Here is a 6,000-nt window from a genome sequence, read left to right on the forward strand (position 1 = left end):
TAAAACAATTTAAAATTTCATTTAATGGATTAGAATCTATTATAGTATAGAATCTAGAGATATGATAAAGAGTATGGATGTCGATACACAGTACTGTATTTTTAAATTTAAGAATAGAAAAATTAGAAATCATATTTTTTTTCTAAGTAGTGGTATAATTTTGCAATTTTGGGTGATACACTGACGGTGTTTCCAATAAGTTGAATCGTTCTACCTGACAATGCAGAAAACTATTCGTATTGAAAAATTAAATTCTTAAATATCATAAACAAAACTTTTACACAGCTAAGAATAACTTGAATCTATAGTAGAAGTCATAGCCTACACAAGAAAAGTGGCACATGACAACAAATAATTAAATCAGCTTTGAAAGAAACAAAATGAGACAGAGGCGTCATTGCCTACTGTTGCATCCACATAACAATGAAAACCATTATACTAACCTCTCTTAAAACCAAAGAAGAGCTGATGAAATAAACAGTTTGTCAGAAACAAGCAGTATCAAAATTGAATTTAAGAAACGAAAAAGTAAAAAGAACTATTCGAATATTGTATTTTTTATTCGAATGGACTAATTGGATTAATACAAGTTTAGTGGAATGCAATTACAGTAATTCTGTCTCCCATTAGTAATAGAAATGGTAACGGTAATGTTAAGTATAATTATCCATATGATCTCGAAACGGGATGCGCGCGAGCTGATGACAGGTGTTTCCGCTAACATGCCGTATCGCTACGGGAACTAATCAGGGAGTTCAAGTCAACTTCAAGTTTGGCAGTCAATTAAGGCAGCTCAGCGGCGGGCGTCAATCCTCTCCCCCCCCTTCTCTTGTCTTACCTTCCACTTGATTACGGCGTGCATCTAGATTAAATGCTATTTTATTGCAGTATTTATTGAAACTACAATGTGCTCAAAAAACAGTTAACCACAATTGCTCTATTACCTTTAAAATTCTGAATATAAGCCAGGATGATTCGTTGTCGACTGGTTCATTGTTGTAAAGATTACTAAGAAAAAGAGGTTGGATTTTTAATAAGTAAAATTAAGGTCCCACATAATATGTCAAGAATATGATATGAAAGTCTACTTGTTTAACAATAGAGAGATCGTTTTGTCTCTGTTAAAATTAAAAAATGATAAATTAAAGGTACGGCTATACTAGCGGAAAACATGTTTTAGCCATATATAAGCAATGTTAAACCTGAAACAATATAGTGTCCTTATTTTTAGTCATAGAATTGAGGAAAACGTTTTATTTTAATGACAGAGTTTCTACGCATCCTTTTTATATTAAATAATTTTATCGGCATTACTGCAAGAAAGGTTTTGTATATTATATGAAAAAATTATACATTTTATAAGACTTAATCTCTACGACTTATTATTGTGTAAAACTTTTTGAGGTTTAATATATTTTTTGGAATACAACTTAGCGCATTTTTATACCCAGTTTTTAATGTAAGGATTGTAACAATAACAGTAATGTTGCAATTCTTATAAATTATCAAATAGTATATAATTTTCATTCATAAACATTCATAGCTTTAATATTTTACACAGCAATAAAGCTAATGTGGATATCTTTTTTCTTAAGTTCAAACATCTGCTTCAGTAAACGCAAATTCTCAGAATGGAATCGCACAGCGGTCAACAATAGTTTTACTTGACCAGTTACAACAAGTATTTTCTTTCTAGCAGGTTTTTTTTAATTTTGTCCTTAAATATTAAAGTATCAAGTAAATAATCAAGTAAAAACTACTGGATCGCTCGTACTAAGATTTTTCATGGACATTATTAGGGTTTCAGGTAAATATATAGGTCTATTATTATTTCGATTTGATTATTGTTATATCCCTCCATAACTCATAGTCTCTAAATTTACGCAAATTATTTGTTGTTATATATGTAGCGTTGCATTAAAACTATCAAATATTATTAATTGAAAGAGGCAGTTACATTTAATCAAATATTAATTCTAAATATTGATTTTTAAGAGCACAATCATGTGTTTAATTAATTTAACCGCTATTTCAATTTTTTTACAATTATAACTTTATAAGTATAAAGTAAACTTAATGGTAGCATTAGTTTTCTACTTTTACTCTTTAGTTTAAGTACAGTATACTTTTAATTGAAAATTTTAGTCATTACAGTACTGCAGATATCAAAGACATAGTTACTTTCTTTTTATTACAAATATTTTATAAATTTTAAAAGTTTTTAAAAACTAATTTTTGTTTTATTGTGACAGGATTAGGCTTCTCACACCAGTGTTTTTATAAATATTTCGTTCATCGGCGGAGGAAGGTGAAATCTCTTATGTAAAAATATATTAGGCACAGATTAAATTCCAATGGCTATTAATATATTGTCTCGATTGCGACAAGAAGGCCAAATGAGCATTGGGTTAAAAGTTAAAACTAAAAAGGTATCTTAAATATAGAACTCTTTTATCAAACCATTCAAGATTCCTAGTTGTATTCTAAAATAATTAATTGTATTTTACTCGCAGCATGTATTTTACATACGGCCTTCATCTTTGATTATTTGAAATGATAAGAAATAAAATTGTTTGTTTTAGTTATTTAGTAACTGTGAAAGTGATTCTTGTACCTTATATCCCATGATAAAACGCAATAACTTTATCTACAAAGTTATTTTACAAAATTCTTTCACCAATAATGGCGGTGAATGTGTTCATCTTGTAATTTTGAAACAGCACTAAATTCAACAGATAATCAACAGAAATAAACAAAAAGATTATTACATTTTGGCTTTAAGTCACTTAAGAATTGGGTTGGTTAATCTTACTGGTTACACTTGGATACATACAATATTTAATAAAACATGAATTATGCCCAACTTGTATAATCAGCACAAACCATCACATAAATATTTTTAACATTAATTAAAATGTAACTGCTCCGCAAAACACTCGAAACAAACATACCTCTAACAAGGCTAACCAATAGTTTTTTTCCGGTCTATTATAAAACATAACTGTTGTATAAGGCTACAAAAAGGTCCTTCTCGTACTTTGGACCCCAGGAGTACAATGCCTTACCACCAGTTGTAAAGACTTTGTCTGTTAAAACTTTCAAAAAGGAAGTTAACACTGTATAGGTACCTTAATGATGTATTGTTGTTTAAGTATGAATTTTCTATGTAAATTACCAGCACGCAATATTTGGGTGTCACAGTTTTAAAATACGCATTGTACTGTTATGATTAGTTTGACGTTTGTCGATTTGTAAAACAGATTGTTAACTGAAATCCGCTCAAGAATAAAGGCCTTATTTATTTATTTATTTTATTTATAATAAAGTAACAGTTTCCATAATTTTCTTTTACAATTATTCCGTTATGTGGTTTATATCAGTCTGTTGTCTCCTACAACTGTAGCGTTCGTTAAACTGGATAATTTGTAGAAAGCTCGTCCTTCGTTAAAAGTGATCCGATTACTGTTTTACATGGACATCAAACCTTGTTACGGTAACTTTGTGGGTCAAACTTTCAGCTATGTATACTCAAACTTTGAGGAACAAGAAAGGTCATTGAAGCTTAATTTCACCTCCTTATGTTGGAATGGTTATAAATGACTGTCTTCTTATGTACATATATTATTGTATCATTAACAAAATAAAAAAATGTAAAACATTTTATTCATAGCTGATATTTTTTTAAAGATTAAGTTGTTTTTTTAATTGAACGTAAATGAAATTTTTATTATAAGGTACTAGCTAGAATCTCATGAAAAACTCCAAACTAAGCAAATTTTAATATGTGTTTAAACAATATAGGGGAATTAAACAAGTTTTGGATTATACTAAATACAATAAATTTAGTTTAATGTGGGTATTTAATAAAAGTTAGTAGTCAGATTTAAAGAAACCAATTCATGTAAGTTATTCATATATGTAGTCTCTTAGAGCAGTTTCTATGGAAAACCACAATTTTTTAATGTACAATATTTCGTTGAAATTAACAAATTTGTCAAGTACACTTGTAAAACATACACAGAATAAAATAAAGAAACAAAAGAAGAAACACCTGATAATAAACATTCTAAATGTAAATACAATTTTGACATATAAAAATTTTTTGATTACTTGTTAATTTAACAATAATAACATAATATAATATAATTTTGAATTTAGGTAAATTTGTAGATCAGAATCTAATTATTCAAGTGGAAAACAATAATTTAGCGAATGTTAAGTCCATATGGTTGTTTCGATTTCAATATAAGTTGGTGTGCCTATATTAAATATATATATAAATCTTCAATATGAAATCTTCAAATTAAACATTAAATAGTATTAAACAGTTTCTATATTTCGGCCTAAGCCGTCTTCAGGAAATTACAAAATATAAATATTCTTTTCTTCAGGAAATACGTGTAAACTTAGTTCTGCGCATCCATTATAGCATTCCCTAAATGGGAGCAAAGGTAGTAAAACATTAGATTATGAGATATCTAATCTAATAAAATAGTAAATGGATCATATTGCACAAAATAAAAGCATTGTTATGTGTTTTCATGACCTAAAGAACAACTCACTTTAATTAAAGTGTGTTTGAAACCGAACTCTTAAAATATTTTCATCTAACTAACCTAGTATAGATTACAATAAGTAATTCTTTTACACAATATTAGCATAATTCGTTGCAGTCTACAAGTACTGCTAAAATTTGGTGCAGGTATTTTACGTATAATGTTTAAAATAAACAAAAAAACACAGCTTTTATGGGTAGCTACATTAATTATAGACATTTTAAAAATATAAAAGCTATAAATTATGTTCTGTTCATAGCTTTTTTAAATAACTAATGGTTCAAGAAAACTCTTAGGATTTATTACATTAACAAACAAGATGGTAGCCATGAAACAAAGAAAACTTTTAATTTAACTTTCTACTAAAATGAAGTTTGGCGCTGTTTTTAGGCATGAACATTTTCAGGATTGGTAAGGTAGAAGCAAATAGGCCACCTCAAGTCGAGATCCCATGTTACAATAATTAGGAAAGGTATCGGGCTCTATTTCAGTCAAGCCACCTTGTAATAAATAAACATGTGCTGTATTTCAGTCTGATCCAATAAAAGTGGCAGGGATGTTAAACCTGCAACTTGGGCTTACAAAAATCTTTAACCCTACGAGAAGTCTACCCAGTACAAAAATTATCGTCCGTATAAAACTATACCTATCAACCCTTGTTGGTAGGTATGTGCTGCTCCTCATTGTACAATCAGTACCCCAAATGTAAGCGATACAAAGGTTTTTGCTGTACGCAGCGTCAGTTCGCATGTATATACCCGCCAAAAGAAAATTGGAGTTACGTGTAGTTGTAAACTGATAAAAATTATTGTAGTGCTTGATATGGGAAGTACTCTGTAATTTTGGGCTTGTTACGAATACCTCTAGCCTAAATTAACGTTACAGACTTAAACAAACTGCGGCTGGAGCACACGGTGCGTAAAGCCAACTCCTTGGTCACCACGAAAATGCGACGAGGGCTAAATTTTTTTTTATCCTACCCATCCGCCTACTATTTGCTCTTTATAAAAGTATATATTTACTGTTGTTTGTAATATATTTATTGATATTGACCGTTTTCCATCAGGTAACTATGGACATTGTCGCACACCTTTTTCATCTGTTTCAAAAAAGTGAGCTTGTAGTTTAACATTACTCAAAGGTACGAGAACTAATCAAACCTCTATGTTTGGAACGCTCTAGACTCGCCTGTTATTGAAATTTTAGTAATACTTCACAAATAATTGTTTGGGATATTTATTTTATAAAATCCATACGTAACAGTGTATGCTTATTTAATATATTCTTTATTAAAGGATAATAATGTTACACATTACCTTTTAAACTATGAGAGTTATCCAATTTAATATTTCCAAGTGCACTACCGTTCCATAATATCTTTATTATTTTATTAGTAGGGTATGTAAGTACTTGTTAAATAAAGTAGCAGTAAATTGACATCCCT

The sequence above is a fragment of the Homalodisca vitripennis genome, chromosome 5 (assembly GCF_021130785.1).
Source record: "Homalodisca vitripennis isolate AUS2020 chromosome 5, UT_GWSS_2.1, whole genome shotgun sequence".
NCBI lineage: Eukaryota > Metazoa > Arthropoda > Insecta > Hemiptera > Cicadellidae > Homalodisca > Homalodisca vitripennis.